We start from the raw sequence: 23,782 nt of genomic DNA on the forward strand, positions 1-23,782 counted from the left end.
AATACGAATTTAAGGTGTTACGGTCCAACTGGAGAAGGCATTAGCGGAACGAAAAAGGGATGAAAAGATATGTGCTTCCTAATTTTTTTTTGTCTAATTGCTAGTTTAAATATTAAATAAATTTGGTCTTGCCTTTCCTAAGTTTTGAGTGCTTATATCTTTATAGTTTTTATGATTAATTATTTGATTCCTCCAAATATTTGAAATATTCGATCCTGACTGTTGGCAGGTTTATATCAATTTTCAAAGGTTACTAATGGCCGGTAAGCGTCGTGGGGCAAGTTTGGGGTAATCAAAATTTGTTAGATCACTTCAATATAACCCCCATATATTGGCTAAACTTTGTCAGTAAGCTATCAAAGAATCAACAACGGCAACGGTTAGAAGAATTAATGAGCCATTCTCTATCTTAAACAAATGATAACTAATGGACACCAATATTCATTCGGTATAAATTGTCAGCCCTTTGTCACATTCCAAGACAAAAAATAAAACAAAAATATGGCAAGAATTAAGATGTTCTTTCCACTGAAAGCTTTCTCCTTACTGTTTGAAAACCTGATTAACACATCAGGGAAATTGCCTTATCTAAGGTTCAAGGCGAGCAATGGCACCCCTGCAAAGCAATTCAAGTTTGTCAAGAACTCTTCGTTTACAGACGAGGTTTCAAAGCATACATTGGTTTTTCATTTGGCGGGTGCAGTTTTGAAGTCACATTCACAGTTCCCTTACTTCATGCTGGTGGCCTTTCAAGCTTGTGGGCTCATTAGAGCTCTCATCTTGCTTCTTCTGTACCCTCTGGCTTGCTTACTCGGCCATAAGCTAGGACTCAGACTTCCGGTATTTGTCAGTTTTGTTGGCATTAAAAAGGATAAGTTTAGAGCTGGGGCTGCCATTCCCCCAAGTTCTTCCTCGAAGATGTTGGTGCTGTAGGGTTTGATATTGTGATGAAATATGAAAGAAAGGTGGCAGTACCGGAATGCCTAGAATAATGGTTGAATGCTTCTTACAAGACTATTTGGTAACTGAAGCTATCATTGCAAGAGACTTGAAGGAATTCCATGGCTACTTCTTGGGTTTAATGGAGGAAAATATTGATGCTGCTCAAGCTATAAACCAGAAAATTAGTACTCATAAAATTGGCTTAGGCTGCTTCAGAAAATTCCATAACCAGAATTTTCTCACATTGCAAGATAATGATATCTCTTCTTTTATTTGTTTTTGTCTCTCATTGACCAATCCTTTTATTAGTATATTTATTTGTTGAAAGATTCTGAGGCAGAAAAGAACAGTTGGCAAGTTCTTCCAAGGGAGAAATTTATAAAGCCATTGACCTTTCATGTCGGAAGGTTGGCTTTTAGGCAAACCCCATTAAAGGCCTTAGCTATGTTCCTTTGGCTTCCATTTGGTTTCCTCCTACACATCATCAGAATCATGGTTTTCAGTTCATTACCTTTCAAGTTATCTATACCTTTGTTGGCCTTCTCCGGGATGATATATACGAAAGTAGAATCTCGAGTCGGTCTGCTCAAAACCGAGGGAAAACCGAGAGGGGTGCTCTATGTGTGCAACCATAGAACATTAACCATTGCTCTGATGAAGCCTGTCTCTGCTGTACCTACAGGCTTAGTAGGTTCAGTGAGGTAATTTCCCCTATCAAGACAGTCCGGTTAACACGAAACCGAGAGAAAGATAAAGAAGTGATGCAGAAGATGTTGAGCAAAGGGGACCTAGTGGTTTGCTCTGAAGGAACCACATACAGGGAGCCCTATTTGCTGAGATTTAGTCCATTGTTTGCAGAGCTGACCGATGAAATCGTTCCCGTAGCTATAAAATTGCAGGTCAGCATGTTCTACGGATCAACGGCGAGCGGATTCAAATGTTTAGATTCAACATTTCACCGAATGAATCCAAATCCTTCATGCATGATTATGTTTCTAAACAAGTTACCATGTTGGGAAACAAATAATGCTGGAGGGAAATCAATATTTGAAGTTGCCAATCATGTGCAGGGTCAAATTGCAACAGCTTTAGGATTCGACCGTACGGATCTTACAAGGAAAGACAAGTACATGATATTGGCAAGCAACAAAGGAATCATATAGGAGATATATCAAATATCGATACGCATAAGCTTGTTTTCTTTTAGGTTTGGTTCACGTTTAATGAAAAGAATATCAATGTATAGCAATAATAAGTTATTAAAACTAATTATGCATTGTACAAAAAGATTAAGCTAAACAGTTTGCCAAAAATAAATCTTATGTTTCTCTGTTTAATCGTAAAAATAGTTTGTAGACACTAGTTTTTTGATCCATTTGATTATTTGTTTTTATTTTAATTATAATTTTTATTCTTTTATTATTATTATATTATTATTATTATTAAAATAGTAATTACAAATAAATTATTACAGGCCCGTTTTACAACAAACCCGGAGGCCCAAATCCAAAAGCCCAACCTGGTCCAGACCCGGTTCAACCACAGACCTGATCCAAGCCCACAAACCCAGGAAACCCAAAACCCTAATGCATCTAGGGTTTCATCACCCTATCTCAACCAGCGCTGCCTCAGCCAACTGCCAGGTGTTCCAGCCGCCACTGCCAACGCTCCATTACCACACCACCGCCTCGTCGAAGACTCCAGAAGCACCACGACGCCATCCACGTCGAACCCCTAGGGTGAGTCACCCCATAGCTATGGTGACTCACCGAAATACCACTCATGTGACCGGTCCGAATGGCGTACGTGGTGGCCTATAAATAAGGCCACCGAACCTGCAAAATAAAAAGCATATAGCAGCGAGGACCACCAACTAACATCCACCAAAAACTACCAACAGCCGAACGAATAACAAGAAACCACAGCAGCCAACAGTGAACCAAAAGAGGAAAGGAGACTTACCGAGAAAACAACCTGATCATCGGAGCCTTCACTCGCCTCCGGAGAACCGAAACGTCAAAGGTGATAATCATAGATTTACTATGTTTGATAGGATTTCAGGTTAAAATAACCGTAAATTGGGCTTTAGAACGTTCATATCTATATTTGAGGGTAGGATAGAAAAATCCGGCCACCGTTCGGTGGCGATCAGCACCGGATCATGGTGGCCGACGGTGATCAGAATTCCCTCTGGCGATTAAAGGGCATTTACACCCTCACCAAAACTACGTCGCTTTGGTGAGGGGTCTCTGTGTAATTTCCCTCAAGGGAAAATCACGCGCGCGGACCTTCAGATTTTGTAACCTTCCATTTTAGTCACTAAATCAATTTATGTGTATTTCAATTCGGTTTCTTAATGTTGTTTTATTTATATTTTAATCCCTACGAGTTTATATAATATTTAGGGTAAATATATTATTTAGTCCCTTATATTTTAATAACTTTTATTTTAATCACTAAATAATAATTAAGGAAAAATTGCTCTATTAGTACATAGCTTTTTAATAATTTGAATTATGGCTATAAGTTTTGATATTTTATATTTTAATCTTATAATTTTAATTTTTCTTTATTTTGGTCATTTAATTGAAATTTTATTTTATTTTTTCACTTTATGTTTCAATACATTAATTATAGTCCTTTATTTTATCTTTATTTATATTAATATATATATATATATATATATATATATATATAATATATATATATAATGAAATAAAAATATAATATTTATTTATTTTTTATATTAAGAAAGGGGCTGTCTTAAAATAACTAGATGTCATTTTCTGATATTTTTAAATAAATAAAATATTATATTTAAATTATTTTTTTTAGGAAAAATTATTATATTCTTACTAATATTTATTTATTTTGTAATATTAAGAAAAGGGGTTGTCTTAAAGTAACTAGATGTCTTTTTCTGATATTTTTAAATAAATAAATACCCTATTTATAAAACCCTAAGTATATATGTATATATTTCCTTTAATTTTATAAAAATTATTTTAATATTTTTCCTTAGAATTTTCTATAATTGAATATGAAATAATAAGATCATAAATTAAATGTATATTTGAATTCTTATATTTCCACGAATAGAGATAATTTATAATCGACGGGTACCAATCTTGGGCGTTGTGGGGGTGCTAATCCTTCCCCAAATGTAAATGACCACGAATCCCTTTTTATTACTAAAAAGAATGAATTTTGGTTATACACAGACCAATTTATCTTTTAAAATAGTGTTTTCTTAAAAACTATTTTAAAAGATAATTTTTAGGTATTCGACTTACCTAACCCAAAAGGTCGATGGCAACTTCAAACATTTCCTCAATAAAAACCATTTATTCATCCACATACTATTCCGCCAAGAAATATTTGTGCCCGGGCGGAAACTAGTTACGACAACTTGGCGACTCCGCTGGGGACCTTGGTCAAGCCTAAGTCGATTATATATTATCTTTATAATTGGAAATTGATAATATAATTTTATTTAATTTATTATTCTTTTTATTTCTTTGAATTTATTTTATACTCTTGTATATTAATAATTGATTAATTTTCAGATATTAGGATTTAATTTTTGTTTAATGTTTTGTCAAAGGTTTGAGAATTTCTCCTCACACACAACACGTGCATTGCATAAACATAAGCTATATACTCGAGCTCTTTTCCCTTTTAAGTGGGAGTGAAAGCGACATCTTCGTGAGAATTTATTATCCGTGACAGACCTAGCAAGTAGCTTTCGGGGTTCATATACCCTATGTCTTCGTGAGAATTTATTCTTAGTATCAAGCATAGGGAAATGTACCCTCTCGAATTGAACTCGATCCGTTTACGCCTATAATGAGTTAGGATTGAGGGTCTGTTTCACCCAAATGGCACTGACAAAGATAATTCGGGTACCTTTACTCTTAGAACTGAAACCTTGCATATAATCAACCCCAAAAATTCACCTAATCTAAGACAATACTGAAACTTTGTCCATAGGAGTACACAAAGGAAAAATGAACATGACTTTCATTTTTAAGTTATTTGATTTTTCTCTAAATAAATGAATGTGAACTAGTAATCATGTGGTTAGGTTAATTTTTCCAAAAAAAGTATGGAAATAGAAAATATGAGGTTAGAATTTATATATAAATACCATGATAGATAGGATATTTTCTTTCCATTAATTGGTACTAATCATTTTATTTTTTTCTTATTTTTTTCTATTTTTTATGTACATTTTATTGTGCTCTAACTTGTTTATATTAATTTCTTTTGTTTGCATTACATTTGTATTGCTTAATACATTTCCAAATCATGCATTAAAATATTCATTCATTAAAAGAAGGATTTCGACCGAAGTGATCTTGGTTATTACTTGTAGCAAGAACATTTAGCACCAGCACGACACAAGAAAAATTTCTAAAGAAACTAAGGATAGGCTAGCCAAATTTGAGATATAGCAGAAAGAGACGTAAGAAGAACTGAGGAGCAAGTTGGTACAAATTGAAGCTAATATCGTAAACTCCCATATCGATCTACTGAACAAGATGGAAGAAATGATTGGGAAGCATTTGACCACTGGGAAAAGTCTTGTTGAAAACCCTACATATCCTTTTGGTGTTACACCTGTTTACATTTTGGGGCACACTTCTGCGAATCAGGAAATCCAACCCATAATCCATTTCACTGTAAAGAACCATAATATCAGGCTGGAGCTATGTTCCCCACTGACTGTCCTACTGCTTCTGGGTTGAAGCCAGATGAATTTTGTACTGATAATGAGGTCACTGTCTCAAATGAATTAGTTGAGAAGAAAAAATTCATCCAACGATTGAAAAATATAGAAGAGGTGATAACATCTAGAGAGACGGCTAAATCATTTTATGGGTTTGATGCCAAAGAGCTAAGTTTGGTCCCCAACCTAGTTCTCCCAACAAAGTTCAAGGTTCCTAATTTCGACAAGTATAATGGGACCACATGCCCTTCATCTCATATCACCATGTATTGTCGTCGCATGATTGGCTATGTGGAAAATGAAAAGTTGTTGATCCACTGTTTTCAAGACAATTTTTCTAGACCTTCATCTAAATGGTATAATCAGCTAAAAAGTACTCAAATACATTATTGGAGAGACTTAGATCAAGCCTTTTTGGGTCAATACAAGCACATGACTGATATGGCCCCTAATCGAACAATGTTGCAAAACATGAATATGAAGTGCAACGAGAACTTTCGACAATATTCACAACGATAGAGGGACGTTGCTTCTCAAGTGCATCCACCATTGACTGAAAGGGAGTTCACTACTTTTCTCATCAATACATTAAAATATCCCTATATTAATCACATGATAGGGTTTACGACTAATAATTTCTTTGGCATCGTCATGTGTGGAGAAATGATCGAAATAAGTATCAAGAATGGTAAGATAAGAGGCTCCGACAGTACTGACGTCGAGAGAGAAGCCGAGATCAATACAGTCAGGTCTTATTCAACTAATCATGGGGCCAAATCTTATAGAATGACTGGAGTTAATGCAATATGTAGCTACCACAAGGGAATCACGGGGCATACTACTCAGAATTGTGGGGCATTGAAGTGCAAGGTTCTGAATTTAATTGAATCAGGAGCATGGACATTCGAGGAATGATAGGGCAAGCCTAATAAACAATTGGAAGTTGATATCTACCACTGTAGTGCTTTCTATTTTTCAGTATATTGTTTGACCATGTTTTTTATTCATTTCTCTGCTTTTTATGCAATAAATAAATTTGTGTTGCTTTTAAGGCTATGAGCATTGAATCAATTTTGCAATCTTACAGTTCTTTGAATATCAACTGAATTAAAAACTCTGCATGATTAGAGGTATAATATTTGACAAAATATCAAGATTGAAAACCAATAAAACAAGGACGCTTGACCTTACCTCAGAAGAAATACACCCAAATACTATCTTATTACAAATATGAGATAGCGTTCTCCTATTAAAGGAATTATAAAAAGGCTTGGTATTTTTATATATGAGCGTACAACATGGGGCATCGTTTGTGTATTACATTACAAAACCGACTAGACTACTTTTCTATTGATGACGTTTGATGACAAACATAATCTTCACAAATAGATAAATCCAGTTTAAGCCGGTAGCTAGAGAATTGAACTCTAACGAAGAAATATTTTGACTTCCACCAAAAGACCTAGACTATAACAAGTTCTTCTTAACAAGCTTAAGAAGTTGGAGTTATGTACTCATATTATATTATTATATACAATAAAGCTTGAGTTGTCCCTCTAAAGAATTTGGTTAATCACCCCGGCTTTATGGATAATATTCAACTAGCCTATTATACTATTATATGCAATAAAGCTTGAGCTGTCCCTCTAGAGAAATTGGTTAATTTCCCTGGCTTTATAGATAAGTTTCAAATAGAAAAAAAGGAAAAAAAAAGAAAGAAGAAAAAAAGAGGTTATAAAGATGGACTAAGGGAATTAAGGAACACTTGTTATAGTCAACCTCACACGAGCACTCAGAAATTTCGTTTTTATACTGATATTTTCTCACTTCTTTGGTTAAATGAGTCTAAATGAAAGAATTCAGAGAACTGAAATAGAGGTATCTAGAAAGTCTACGTAATTAGCTATGCTAGTTGCATCATTTTGTCTGCATCCAGTTAAAATACCAAGTTCTGAAAGTGAGGCATGTGGCAAAGTTCACAAAGACCAAGAGAGGAGTGACATCTTAAATAGATGTAACCATAGAAAATAGGAAACCACCCTGAAACTAACCCATAAATCTTGATACTTGTCAAAGAACTATACTTCTCAAACATTAAAGAGTTGTTGATTTCTTTTGATATTATTTGAACTCATGCTTAAGATTTGATTCTATTGTGAACCTATAATAGGTAATATTTTACAAAATTCTTTCATTCTTCGATAAAGAAAAGAGGAAAAACATTTTCAAACAGGATAGTCTCAAATGAGAATATCCTTGAAGCAAGTTGTTGTATGTTCTACCTTTATTGTAGAAAAAGAATAAACAAGGCCAGAGTGATGAAACATTTCATATTCTTGAAAGCAAGTGGTCTAAGAAGCCAGAAAGTCTGGAGAATTGAACTTGTAATGCTCTCTTGTGATATTATCAGCAATTCATCAAGAATGATTACCTTGTTCTAAATGGGCACTTTGAAGGCCCATTTCAGATATAAATGATCCGTGTGGGGCCTTTTAATAGCTCACATCAATAAGAACCAAATGTTGGGGCATGGTGAAAGCCCATTTCAATCAGAAATAGGAATGTTGACGCATTTTGAACGTTCGTATCAGCAAATGTTGGGGCATGCTGAAGGACTAAATCATCTTATGGAAAGATCATTGATTTGAGCAAATATTTCCAATGATACAAAAAGTTGCATTATTCTGGTGATTTGATATTGGCAGTTAAAGCATCCCACTTGTATTCCCACTGAGCTTTATTTTTTAGTGTCCTTGTGACGTCATACAAAAGCTCCGAACAATATACAAAGAGTTCAAATATTGAGAACATCTGGGCAGAAGCCACATGAAAGGATGAACGTGTTGTCAAATATTTTACAAGCATCTGGGCAGAAACCACAGGAAAGGATGAATGTGTTACGAACCAGTGATTATGGTACTGAACCAATGTTGCGATCATATGGTATTTTCATTTGTTGACCCAATATGAAGTTTGTCTTCTTCAACCCCAAGGTTAAAAGTAAGAAATGATGAAGATTTCTTTCCATGAAAAGGAGAACTGAAATTTCAACAACAAGAAACTAGTGGAGCCAACTAAGGTTAAACGATATGTTATTGTTAAACATCTCAAGATCATATGTTCCAAATAGCCTTGTTTGAGATCCGATTAGATGTGAAGACATGAAAGGAATGAGGATAAATCCTCCTGATGATATGTTTCAAGAGTCAAATCAGAATATACGATGCTTTCCTAATTAATCTTTGTGGAGTTTGGCATATTTACATCTAGATTTTTCAAAGATGATAGATTCTCTTTTCCAAGATGAAAGCTTTATTGGATTTCTATGCAAGTCCATACAAAGAAAGCCATTTTTATCAAAAACAAAGTTGGAGAAAAGAACTTGAATATTAGGGAGCAAGAAAAGCAGATTTGTGCAAAGAAATGCAAAGGTACACCTTGGTGTAGGACGAGAATGAAGGCGAACATATCAGGAAGAGAACCAAGATTGCTTGAACACCTCTTCATTTCCCTTAGTCGAGAAAACATGCATCGGCATACATATACACATATATATATATGATTTTGGATCATTACATCAAACATCCATCATCTTATGCTATAAAAATTTGAATTTTTCCTCTCATAAGGGTACCTATAAAATTTTTCTTGAAATGTTGTCTTTCTCAAAGACATTTTCTCTTCTCATGAGGACATTCAGGATTGTTGCATTCAGATACATTTTTAGATCGTTCAGAAAAGAATGAGATTAAAAGTCAAAAAAGACTTCTTAAGCAAGAAGGAGCAGTCATCTTCAAATTAAACATTTTCGAAACAAGATTTGTCTCGCTTGATACAAGTTTCACGCGAAATAGAAAAATTATCGCACTTGAAGTAATTTTTCTCAAAGCAAAGACTTTTCTCGCTAGAGAAAGTTTCACTTGAAATAACAATTTATCTCACTTGAGATTGTTTTTCTTAAAATAAACTGTTTCTCGATTGAGAAAGTTTCACTCGAAATAGCAATTTATCTCACTTGAGATTGTTTTTCTTAAAACAAATTGTTTCTCGATGGAGAAAGTTTCACTCGAAATAGTAATTTATCTCACTTGAGATTGTTTTTCTTAAAACAAAATGTTTATCGCGTGAGAAAATTTAACTCGAAATAGCAATTTATCTCACTTGAGATTGTTTTTCTTAAAACATTTCCAGAAGGAGTTCGTAATAAGAAGAACTCCTTTGAAGAGGAAGAAGAAGTTCATAGTCTGAAGAACTTATTCAACCTTTTGCTTGACTCTATCGTAGAAGGAGATTGAGCGACATAACCATTTCCAGACAGAGTTCATAATAAGAAGAACTCATCTGAAAAGGAAGAAGAAGTTCAGAGTTTGAAGAACTTATTCAACCTTTTGCTTGATTCTATTGTAGAAGGAAATAGAGCAGCATAACCATTGTCAGACAAAAGGAGTTCGTAATAAGAGGAGCTCATCTAAAGAGGAAGATGAAGTTCATAATCTAAAGAACTTGTTCAACCTTAGCTCGATTCATCGCAGAAGGAGATAGATCAACATCAACATTTCCATCTTAATCAAGAAAAGCCAAATAAACAAAAAACTTATTGTCTTTTTGTCTTTGTCATATTCTTGTTAACACAAGAATGAGCAAAGAGGGGAAGCTGTAGACACTAGTATTTTGATAAATTTGATTATTTGTTTTTATTTTTATTACCAATTTTATTATTATTATTATTATTAAAATAATAATAACAAATAAATTATTACAGGCCCGTTTTACAATAAACCCGGAGGCCAGATCCAGAAGCCCAACCCAGTCCAGATCCGGTTCAACCACAGACCCGATCCAAGCCCACAAACCTGGGAATCCTAAAACCCTAATGCATCTAGGGTTTCATCACCCTATCTCAACCAGCATCGCCTCAACCAACTGCCAGGTGTTCCAGTCGCCACTGCCAACGCTCCATTGCCACGCCACCGCCTCGCTGAAGACTCCAAAAGCACCACGACGCCATCCACGTCGAAACCCTAGGGCGAGTCACCTCCATAGCTATGGTGACTCAGCGAAATGCCACTCTTGTGAGCGGTCCAAATGGAGTACATGGTGGCCTATAAATAAGGCCATTGAACCTGCAAAATAAAAAACAGACAGCAGCGAGGACCACCAACTGACAGCCACCAAAAATGACCAACACTCAAACGAATTACAAGCAACCACAGTAGCCAACAGTGAACCAAAAGAGGAAAGTAGATTTATCGAGAAAACTACGCGATCATCGGAGCCTTCACTCGCCTCCACACGCCTCCTAAGAACTAAAACGTCGAAGGTGATAATCGTAGATTTACGACGTTTGATAGGATTTCAGGTTAAAATAACCTTAAATCGAGCTTTAGAACTTTCAGATCTATATTTTGGGGTAGGAAAGAAAAATACGACCATCGTAAATAGTACCCGACGACAACGATCGACATCGGATCATGGTGGCCGACGGCGGCGAATGGTACCGGATCATGGTGGCCGGTGGTGATCGAAATTCCCTCTGGCGAGGGAATTTAAAAGGGAAGGGAGAGGGTTCTCTCTTTAGAGAGAAAACCCAAAAAGGAAAAATGAGGGAAAATGACCCTCTTGGGCCGATTAAAGGGTATTTATACCCTCACCAAAACTACGTCGTTTTGGTGAGGGGTCTCTGTGTAATTTCCCTCAGGGTAAAATCACGCGCGCAGACCTTCAGATTTTTAACCTTCTATTTTAGTCACTAAATCAATTTATGTGTATTTCAATTCGGTTTCTTAATGTTATTTTATTTATATTTTAATCCCTACGAGTTTATATAATATTTAGGGTAAATATATTATTTAATCCCTTACATTTTAATAACTTTTATATTAATCACTGAATAATAATTAAGGCAAAATTGCACTATTAGTACATACTTTTTAATATTTCAAATTAGGGCTATAAATTTTGATATTTTATATTTTAATCTTATAATTTTAATTTTTATTTATTTTGGTCATTTAATTGTAATTTTATTTTATTTTTTCACTTTATGTTTCAATACTTTAATTATAATCCTTTATTTTATCTTTATTTAATTTTAATTTTAGTTATATATATATATATATGAAACATTTATAAGTATTATTTGATTAATTTCACAAATTGATTAAATAATAATATTTTTTATTTTTTTATATTAAGAAAGGGGTTGTCTTAAAATAAGTAGATGTCATTTTCTAATATTTTTAAATAAATAAAATATTATATTTAAATTATTTTTTGGGAAAATTATTATATTCACACTAATATTTATTTATTTTTTAATATTAAGGAAATGGGTTGTCTTAATGTAACTAGATGTCCTTTTCTGATATTTTTAAATAAATAAATACCTTATTTATAAAACCCTAAGTATATATGTATATATATACTTTAATTTTATAAAAATTATTTTAATATTTTTTCCTTAGATTTTTCTATAATTGAATCTGAAATAATAAGATCATAAATTAAATTTATATTCGAATTCTTATATTTCTACTAATAGAGATAATTTATAATCGACGGGTACCAATCTTGGGCGTTGTGGGGGTGCTAATTCTTCCTCAATCGTTACTGACCACGAATCCCTTTTTATTACTAAAAAGAATGAATTTTGGTTATACGCAGACCAGTTTATCTTTTAAAATGGTGTTTTCTTAAAAATTATTTTAAAAGATAATATTTAGGTATTCGACTTACCTAACCCAAAAGGTCGATGACGACTCCAAACATTTCCTCAATAAAAACCATTTATTTATCCACAAACTTTTCCGGCAAGAAAAATTCGTGCCTGAGCGAAAACTGGTTACACATAGTTAATAGCGATCAATATTGCATTGATGCATAATGAAATGATAATGTTTCATTCACTTTTAGCATCCTTTCATTAAGATCTGGAAAGTCGTAAGGACTGGTCAAAGCAGTAACCAGAGAGCCTAATTAACAGAGTTGCGTCAACCTACGTCGCACCAAGACCACCTCCATTTCCTTAAAGATTAAAGAACAAGCAAGAACAACAATTCAAACAGTTAATGAATGTCTTGAAGCAATTATATATCACCATCTCATTGATGGATGCTTTGGAACACTCAATTGAGCTTACTCTGTAACTCAATTCCATGAAAGATATTTTATCCAAGAAGAGGATATTTAGGGAGTTCAAATTAGTAAGACTCACCGAGAAAGAGAAATATAGTGTCATAGTATCGAGCAAGTTACCACCAAAACTTAGGAGTTAATATTAAAAATGTGTTAATTTGCGTCAATATTCCCAGTACTCGATTGTGAAATGAACAAAGAGGTGTCACTCAATTTAGGCAGGCCATTTCTTGCAACCGGAAGAAATAACACTTATTAGTGTGCAACAAGACAAGCTAAGCATGCGCTTCAATGATCATCATTTTCGGGTCTTCAAAAGGTGTCGTCAAGGAAAAGAGTCTGGCTATGGATACTTTCAAGGTCACTATCTAAAAAGTAGTCAGTGTGTAACACCCTAATTTGGGGTTATGTTTCTTATAGATTAAATATGAAGTTGGTTGGAAAATAATTGTTTTATTAGACCATTATTTTATTAAACAAATGGAGGATAATGAGTTTGGTTGAAGTGGACAAATTATTGGGTGTGATGGGATTAAATTATGATAATGACATTGCTATAATCCATTGTTTCCAGCTTTTATTTTCAGCTAGTATCCACCATTGTTTCCAGCAGAATGGTCCAAATGAAATTATAAAATAATGTAGTGTTGGATGATGATTGCAGTGGTTGAGTAGCCTCATATCATTGCTCAATATTTAATTTTTTATGGGGATTATTTGTTGGTGGGTTCAAGGAATGGAAGTAGACACTGCAACCACTTCATCTCTGCTGCTTTCCTCAGCTGCCACTTATGGAAGTTTACGGACCATTAATTTCATGTTTTTGGGTTTCTCGAAACCTCCTCCATTTCCCAACCCTCTGGTGGGTCGAACCTTCAAACAACTAGTAAAGAACAATCAACACACTCCGGGGCTAAGCAACCGTCATCACCAGCATCGAGCACATCTTCAAGCTAACACCAAAAGAAAGTAGTTGAAGATGTGAGGCTTTCAAAAGTTCCTTCACAGTTGGCTAAACCACCTGCATGTTCAGCATCCTTAAATAATCAGAAAGCAGATACTGCATCTGAAACAACCAACCAGCATGTGGAAACTGAATTGCTGCTACCTCCAGAGAATGGATGTGCAGACTCTCCCCCAAAAGAAACTCTAATGGAAGAAAGCATTCGACTCATGGATGGTAAATTAAGGAAACCTAGATCTGCAGGTCAATGAAATAATGGAGATCGACCGGACTAATAGACTATCAAGCTAAACATCCTGAGCCATATCGTTAAACCACATCAGCCTTTGATCAACATCATTACAGTAGCTGAGATGCAAATTACCACCAGGCTTAGTTGAGCTCCAACAGTATCAACAATCGACGATGTGAGCTCCATATTGAGTACAATTCCATTATCTGTAGCTATTTATAAATATTATCGATGATCAAAGGCTGGATTTCTGATAGGAAAATGAGGTGATTCAAATTGTATAATTTGGGTTTCGACTGACGGTTAGCGACGACGGCCGATGTGGTGTCCACCGGCAGAAAATGGAAGCTGATGATCAGCCGTTGGAATATCCTTGCGAGAGATATTAACAGCACAGAAGAATAAAGAAAAAAATATAGAAATGGTGGAAGGTTGCGTGAAATGAAGAAGTGGTTTCATAATTTATTTTGAAATTCACGTGGTTGTGGGGTGTAGAAATAGTAAGATGGGCAAATCATAGTTTCAGTCCTCTATGTTTGGTAAGGTTCTAACTTGTCCTTAAGTTTTAATAAATTTCAACCAAGCTATGACAAGTTTAAATTAATTCGATATAGTACCTGATTTTAGTTATTAAATATTTTAGCGACTCTAAAAGTTTTAGTTTTATCATTTGGATTCCCAAACTATTAAATTAGTTCTAATAATAATTTTTATCACAAGGGGAAATATATTGGATTCAAGTTCGTATATTTTATGGTCCGGGTTCGTGAGAGAAGAAAATTGGAATCTCGACCTAGCACCTTCCGATCCATCTGTATGTATCGAGGACGTTCGAATGGAGTTTAAATGGTCGATCAGTATGGCATGAAAATCGAGGTAATACTTTACTACCTGTTTATGCTTTATGGAACATGTTGATATTGGTAAATGCATGAATAAGATAACGTTGGTCACTTTTGTGGAGTTGAATAATTTATTCACTCGATATGAATGTGGTAGAAATTCTGTAACTGAATAAGGATCGAATGACTAATATAAGAGATTGAGGAATTGTTAGAATTAAATTACAAGTTTGTGAAAAGTGATAAAGAAATCAACCCTGGATTTGTAACTTATATTTTATATCATCAAAGGTTAAATGTTAAAGGTACTTATATGAGAAATTATGAGAATATTTCGATTAGGTAAAATTACGAAATTACCCTTATGTTGGAAAATGACAAGAATTGTCCCTGGAAGTGGATTAGAAAATCTGAAAAGACATATTGATCTGATAAATTTATTGATGTGCATAAGAAATGTTAGTTTTACTTGGAAATTATGGATAACCGGCTTTTAACCTCAATAGGGATTTTGCAAGATACTAGAAGTCTGTTAAGGAATCATTTCAAGATCACAGAATGTTCGAGAAAACAACTAACCATAGGATCTTTAAATTATAAGTATGCTCGTTAAGAGTTAATACCGAAATCATCTGGTTAAGAAATTACAAAAATGCCCTTGAAAGGTAAAAATAGCTCGAGTTGACCCTGAATGAGAAAGTTCTTAGAGGATTTGTACTTAACTCAATGAATTACATATTTAATTGTTAAGATCCTGTCTTTGTACATAAAATTTCTGATAACCTGTTGGTAACATCTGAGAAGACAATCGATCTGAAAATCTTCGAGTTAAGAATAAATTATCAAGGGTGCTCTTTTGTCAGAATTATTTGAAAGGTCTGGAATAAATGATAAGTTGGAATTAAATAATAAGACATAATTAAAGGAAAGAATTGAAATACACCGGATCTGTAAAATGACCAGAATACCCCTATAATAAAAAAGACTCAAGAATATTACCAAGCTCAGGAATGATTGGATATCCTCGAGCTCTGAAAAGAATGGAATAAAACTGGGTACCAGAATGACCAAAATACCCTTATGACCTAAAATTAGTAGAAGTGTTGGATTAATTAAGGAATCAAAATAAACATGGATATGGTACTGCTCTTAAAAGTTATGGATCACATATTAAGCCGAGCAATCAATGCTAGTGTATATGTCAGTACCTGAAATGTATAGATGTTACTTGAATGCGTGTTCGTCTTCTCAAGTGTGGTTCAATGATAATTTTGAAAGTACTCAGCTCAACTCAACTCTAGGTCGCATTAGATAATAAGAAATGAATATTTGTTAGACAAATCAACCATGAAGACCAAATTAAATTAAACGGAAGTACAATATATATATGAAATTCAGAAACATCTGGATTATCTGGAAAGCTCTGAAGTAATCGGGATAGACTTGACTGATAAACGAACTGAGTAACCTCAATGACTGAGGATTAAATAGGTGATTTGATGAGTTTGGGAACACTGTTGAACTTACATGATGAATTATCCTTATGGGTCATAAAACATGAATCAAGTACGTATGTATTTCCTGATATCGTTGAAATATGGAAATGAAATAAAGACTATTGGAAGATCTATTCAGCGATGATTACGAAGATGATTTATGGACAAGAATTTTGGTATTAAAGAGTAAATACTCTGAAAAGGCAGTAAATTGACGGGTCGACATGAATTAGTTCAGAGAGCTTGTTTAGTTCGAATTGTTCGATAAACCGATCGATTAACATGGATTGTAAATGTCTTGAAGCTTCGTTTCTCTTTTATTAGCTCAAATCACTCTGGCCATTCTGGAACGTTTTCCTAATGCACATGAATCATAGTGGAATTCTAAAGTATCAACTTTAAATGTCTGATTAGATCGGTTAATAATCGATTCTCTCCAATAGGACCTTGTTCTTAGAATCCGATCAAATTGCATGAGCTTCATGTTATCCTTACTGATAATTACAAAATGCCTCTGAAAAAAACTTGGATCCTCTAGTGTGTTCCCTAAGTACTATTTAATTATTTTATCTGTTTTGAAATATGGTACATTGAAAGCTATGATTTATTGTTTATTGATGGTTTATGGACAATGACTGATATATGACTATTGGTTTTCATTAATATATGATAACGATGTTTACTGATTTATGGAAATTATGCTTACTGCATAAATAGTATTTTTGAAATACTGATTTTGGGTTGGATTGAATTACGGAGGTATAGCTCTGATCAAGCTGGTAAACCTTACGAACTTAATGGACTCTTGGGTAGGCTCACGAGCCCCAAGATGCTCTATTAGGTTGGCCCTCTTTGCTGTGTGCTTAGAGTAAGCCCTACGGACCTAAGGATACAGGCCCAAAAGCTTATCCTTTGGTAGGCTTCCTTTTTGCTGTGTGCTTAAGGTAGCCCTACGGACGTAGTTCTGAGGAACTGTGGATGGTGTACATGAAAAGGATTTAAACTACGAGTTTCAAAAGTGAAACTTCATTATGGTTTTATGATGATTTACTGAACTGTTACTCGTTTATTGTACCTATTATGATTTTATTGTGTTGTTGGAACACACTAGACATCCTATTCGATATCCTAAAAACGTGATACTATGAATGCTTCCTATGAACTGAGATATTCATGGATTTTATTCGATGAACTACCAGTGGAACCTCATATTATTCTGAAAATTTGTATACGTCTGATTCAATAAGAAGATTATGGTTTTCCATTTATCTGCATGACCTTTAGCATCATCAGGTAGTTTTGTATTACTGAGCTTTCCAAAGTTCACTCTATTACTCATCATTGCAGGTTAAAAGAATTGTACCAGTGCAGTTATCGATATCAATAAGGGAGTTCTTTCGGCGTTTCTTACAGAGTATGGTACATGCGATTAGGGGGCATGTAATTGTATTTTGTTTTATATACGAGTATGAAAACATGTTTTATTTCTGAACAATGATAAAACAATTTGTTAGTTACATGTTTTAATAAAAGTTTTAAATTTTCTGAGATTTTTACAGTGGGTCACTCCGGTGGCCCTAATGTGATACTCCAGATCGGATCGGGTTTTCCGCATCGGTTTGAGGGGGTTACACAGTGGGCATAAAATTGATAGTATATTGAAGACGCAATAGGGCAGAATTCAGAAATTAAGGGGGCCATTGCTAAAGTTGTTCTTCTAGATAGTTGCAATAATGATTGAATAAAGGTACAGACTAGTATTTTGTTTTGGCCTAAGTTTCGACAAAATGTTAAATAGATTTGTAACCTGAAATTTGATAATTTTGAGTAAGACATGCTTTAATAAAACTGAATATAAAATAAAAAAACTTAGAGATGTTTAGCATAGCTTCTTAGAAAATCAATATTTAAAATAAGCTATTCAGAGTTTCAAAAAACATAGAATCAAACAAGTTAGCTTCTTTAGTGATTACGTGAGAGTTGTTGGTATCAGAACAGTCTTATAATGATAAAATCATCCAAGGAAATGCATTTTAGAATTAAAACAGATGGTAATATCAATCTTTAAATGTCAAGGTATTATTAGTTGAGCTCAATTCCAAAATAGGTGGTAATACCAATTATAACTATGAGCTTGAAGGGGCATTCCTTTGTGTTACATATTCTGTATTTTAAGGGATAAATTAGAAAAGCATAAAAATAAATACATCAAAATCTCATATTCCAACAAGTTTCAGACTGCTTCATTCCATATTATACGAGCATTTAATTTTTCCATATCCGGATAAGCAACAAAGAGACTAGTCTCAATAGGTCGCAACGACAGAATCTTTCGGAGCCCCCAGCTCATGGTATTCGTTATCCCAATACTCCAGAAATCTCTCCCCCGAAGAACATGGTCTCTAATCCAAGAGACCCACAAAGATTCTTTATTTGCCCAGATCTTCCTCATCAGTTGGAGAGCATACGCACTGTTCCATCATGTCAAATTCATCAGGCCGAGACCCCCTCAGCTTGCCTCTTAGTCTTCTCTAATACTCTCTGGCAGTCTCTCTCCGACAATTTTCTGGTAACCAACGGAGCCCCTATGTAACGAACAGGAAGCTTACAAACATGGAATCCCTAACAGTTCTAAATGCTATCGAAATCCCTGGTCGAGACCCTAGACCTGAATAGTTCACTCTTGACAGCAATTAGTTTAGAGCCAAAGATATCAAAGAACCTGTCCAATTCACACAAATTCAGCTTTATATAAGTTGGTTGGTGAATGGGACTTCTCACATATTTAATCCTTGAATTCATGAATTTGGCTGTAAATAAGCCTACAATTAAGGGTGAGCGAAATGTGATTTGATTTGATTTTTTTTATTTGGTTGGACTCAAATTATTTCAGTTGTAATTCTATAAATTTAACTTTCAAGTTTGAGTCGACTTGTGCACCCTCTTGTATTTATTTCTTCAAGTAGTATGTTTGTTCTTGAATTATGCAAACATATTTCTAGTGTGGAATTTTCTAAGTTTGTTATTTGTAATTTTTCTTTTAGAGAATATCTTATGAATTTGGGCGTGGCATGTACTTCTGTTATGATCAAACCTGAGAAAACCAGAGAATATAGAGAAGGAAGAGAGGAAATTAAAATTAGATTTAAGTTGGGAAAATAAAATTTCAACGATTACAGATGCCTTCACGTTTTAAATGCTGCTTTATTTATAAATTTTTTAAATCATCAGTAGCAGACAAAATCAGTTAACGCCAGGAGTGCCTTTCTCTCTCTCAAACTTTTGCGAATTTCTCGGTTGTCCTTGGTTAATTCTTCTGCATTGCCAGCTCCTCCTGGATATTCATTCTCATTCCTTGATGTTGCTATCTCAGCTCCTTCCATGATAGTACCCCCTCATGAAAGAAGGACCTTATTCTCAAGGTTCTCAGTTGGTACATGTGGAAGAAAGTCCTCTGTTATCAAAGGCAAATGAGTGATTTGTTGAAGAGGTTGGCCCTTACAAGGTTTGAGTTGGGACACATGAAATATTGGATGGATAAGAGTGGACTCTGGGAGTTCTAGCTTGTAAGTGACAGGTCCAATGCGCTTTGTAACTCGGTAAGGGCCAAAGAATCGTGGACCAAGCTTCTGCTTTTTTCGTAGTTGTAACGACAATTGTCTATAAGGTTGTAAGGGCACAAAAATCCAGCTACCTTATTCTAATTCCAATTCGCATCGATGCTTATCCGCCTGAATTTTCATACGTCATTGTCCTTGACTTAAATTGTGTTTTAAGACCCTAAGTAACGTATCACACTCTTGCAAGTCATGATTTACCTGAGCATTAGGAGAACTTCCTTCTTGGTAGTGAACGATGGTGGGGGGTTCACGCCCATAAAAAGCTTGAAAATGAGTCATACTAGTTGAGGTCTGATAAGTCGTATTGTACCAGTATTCAGCCCATGCTAAGTATTATTCCCACTTGCTCGGATCATCCCTTTCCATACAACGAAGATACATCTCGAGGCACATATTCAATGCTTCGGTTTGCCCATCAGTTTGTGGGTGATAAGCTGAGCTTAAACACAACTCAGTCCCCTGTAGTTTGGCTATTTCTGTCCATATTTCGCTCACAAAAAATCGATCCCTGTCACTTATTATTGTTCTTGGTATTCCATCAAGTTTTACAATCCTTTAACCATAATGTTGGCCATAGATTTGCTATCAAAGTGTGTCGGTAGTGCGAACAAATGTCCAGATTTAGTGAGTCGATTGACCACCACCAATATAGTCTCCTTCCTATTAGATTTCGGCAAGCCTACAATGAAGTCTAAAGAGATATCTTCAAATACCTGATTGGGAATGGGAAGTGGTTGAAGAAGACCAGCTGGAGCCAAACTAGTGCTTTTCATACGTTGGTAAACTTGACATTCAGAGACAAATTGACGAACGTCTCTCCTCATACCCTTCTAGTAGAAATTGACAGCTAATCTTTGAATGTACGAGTGATACTAGTGAAGATATTCATTTTTTTTTCATTTTAATATTATTTATATAATAATTATTATTATTATAATTATAATAATTATTATTATTATTAATATATATTATTTAATATTATAAAACCCAAAATGGAGGCCCAATTACAAATGGTGGCCCAAATCCAGAAGCCCAATGGAAACCCTAAACCAGATTAGGGTTTCCCTCTTCTCCCAGCCGCCTCAGCTTGCCACCGTTAGATCTGGCAAGATCCAACGGTCCAGATGGCGCCAGACGAAACCCTAGGGTTATGATACCCTAGGGACTACACCAGCTGCCGCCGCTCCACGTTGCTCCAGCAGCTACCACGCCCCAACCGAAGGCTCCAGAAGCTCCAACGCCAGCCGTCCACGCTATGTCTATGGGGTGAGTCACCACTGGGAGTTCGGTGACTCACCGAAGGGTATTCTTTTACCCGGTCCGATGGCCACACCGGTGATGGCTATAAAGCCATCACCCCATCTGCGAGCAAAAAGAAAAAAAAAACAACAGAGAGAGACCATCAAAAATAGAGAACAAAAACAAAGAACAATAACCCACAATCCGCAGTAAACCAAAACAGAAACAAAAAGAAAGGAAAGAAGCTTACCGAGGAAGCCACCGGACCTCTTCAAACTTCACCAAAACCTTCGAAAACCGAAGGTATTTCTTTAGATTTGCTCCGATCGGGAGCTATTTAGGAGAAAAGAGCACCGGAACCGTCCTTAGGACGGTCCGATCTACCTAATGATGTAAAAATAAAATTTTCCGGCCATCGCATCCGGTGGCCGGCGGTGAGGGTCACGGCGGCAGACGGTTGCCGTCCGGTGACCGGCTTCCCTCCGATGAGGGAAGCTAGAGAGAAGGGAGAGCTTTTTCATTCTCTCTCAGTTAGAGAGAGAATGAAAAATAGAGAATGAGAGAGGGCTATTTGTATAATTATTAATAGTTAAATCCTTTCCGTAGTCATCCTAGTTTATAAACTTTCCATTTTAGTCACTAAATCGAGTTTATAATCCTTTTAATTCGGTTCTTTAATTTCAATTTTATTTATTTTAGTCCTTTATATTAAAATAATATATATATAGGGTAAATAACAGATTTAGTCCTATAATTTTAATAATTAATATTTTAATCTGAATAGTATGTTTTAATTTATTTTATTCTAATATTCGAATTTTATATAGTTTTATTTTAGTCACTAAATTAATAAATAAGAAAATAGCATGTTTAATCCCTATAATTTTGATTAATATTGAATTAGGTTTTTAATTTTAATTTACTATAATTTAGTCAATAATTTTAAATATTTTTATTTATTTTATTGCTTTTAAATATATAGTTCTAATTGTATTTTTATTATTTTAATTTTACTTGTTTATATATTTAAATATTTTTATCAATATTATGTAGTCATAAATATATATATAATAAATAAATATTTATTTTTTTAATAAATTATTTTTAACATTTATTTTTCAATATCGAAGAAAAGGGCAGTCTTTGTACAACTGGATGTCCTATTCTGGTATTTTAAAATTAAATATTATAAAAAAATATTAATTTAATTTTATTCAAATTAATATTTATTAATATCAAAGAAAAGAGCTATCTTAAGGCACCTAGAAGTCCTTTTCCGATATTTTTAAATATTTTTTATATAATTTTGAAATAATAGGATTATAAATTAAATATATTTTGAATTTTTTAATTTTTAATAATAGAGACAATTTATAATTAAAAAGTTCCAATTTTGGGCGTTGTAGGGGTGCTAATCCTTCCCTAAACGTAACCGACCACGAATCCCTTTTTATTATTAAAAAGAACGAATTTTTGGTTATAAACGTAGATCAGTTCATTTTTTAATTGATGTTTTCTTAAAACTCTTTTAAAAAAATAATTTTTAGGTATTCGACCTACCTGACCCTAAAGGCCGATGGCGATTCTCAAATTATTTTCAAAAACCATTTATTCACATCAATTTTCCCGCCAAATAAATATTTCGTACCCGGACAAAAACCGGTTACGACAGCTTGGCGACTCTGCTGGGGACTGGTCAAACTTTTAAAATCAATTATAAATTGTCTCTATTAATTATAAATTAAAATTTATATATTTAATTTATGATTTTTCCTGTTCAAATTTTTTTATATATTTATTATTTTCATAGTATGTATATATTTTCTTATTAATATTTCATTTTTATTTGCAAGTATTTTATTTCATTATTTATTTTTCTGTCAGAGGTTTGAACATTTCTCCTCACACACAACACTTGCATTGCATAACATAAAGCTCTATAATTGAGTTTGTCCTTTTTAAGTGGGAGTGAAAGCGATGTCTTCGTGAGAATTTATTCTCCATGTCAGACCTAGCAAGTAACTTTCGGGGTTCATATGCTCTATGTCTTCGTGAGAATTTATTCTCCGTGTCAGGCATAGAGAAATGTATCCCCTCGAATTGAACTCGATCCATTTTAGTATGTAATGGACTAGGATTGAGGGTTAGCAACCCAAGGGGGCACTAACAAGAACAATTCGGGTACCTTTATTCTTAGATCTGAAACCCTGCATATAATAAACCCTAGAAACTCTTCCGATCCGAAGTCATGCCAAAATTTTGTCCAAAATAGGTATACACACAGGAGAAATGAATTCTAATTTTCCTGTTAATTTATTTTTTCTGATTAAATTACATGTATGTTTAAATTATTTAAATTATGAAAAAGCATGTTTAAATAAAAATATTTAGGTAAATGTTATTATTAAATTTCTTTATTATGTAAACTAATTCATTTCTTTTTGTGTGTTCTTTATCTTTTCTATTTGCATAGCATCATACAGGATAAAAAGGAATTGATCCTCGTGTTAATTGTCTCATTGGAAAGCCTTCATCCATGGATAAAAAGTGTTCAAATCAAATAATTCTAAACTCAGAAGTAAGA

The 23,782-nt window shown here is 34.2% G+C and overlaps 1 pseudogene; it reads left to right on the forward strand.

Moving 5' to 3' along the window:
• The first annotated feature begins 358 nt into the window (after nucleotides 1–358).
• Nucleotides 359–2,105, forward strand: LOC120200647 (annotated as a pseudogene).
• Nucleotides 2,106–23,782: the final 21,677 nt, after the last annotated feature.

Source organism: Hibiscus syriacus, unplaced genomic scaffold (assembly GCF_006381635.1).
Source record: "Hibiscus syriacus cultivar Baekdansim isolate YM2019G1 unplaced genomic scaffold, ASM638163v2 tig00006365_pilon, whole genome shotgun sequence".
NCBI classification, from domain to species: Eukaryota; Viridiplantae; Streptophyta; class Magnoliopsida; order Malvales; family Malvaceae; genus Hibiscus; species Hibiscus syriacus.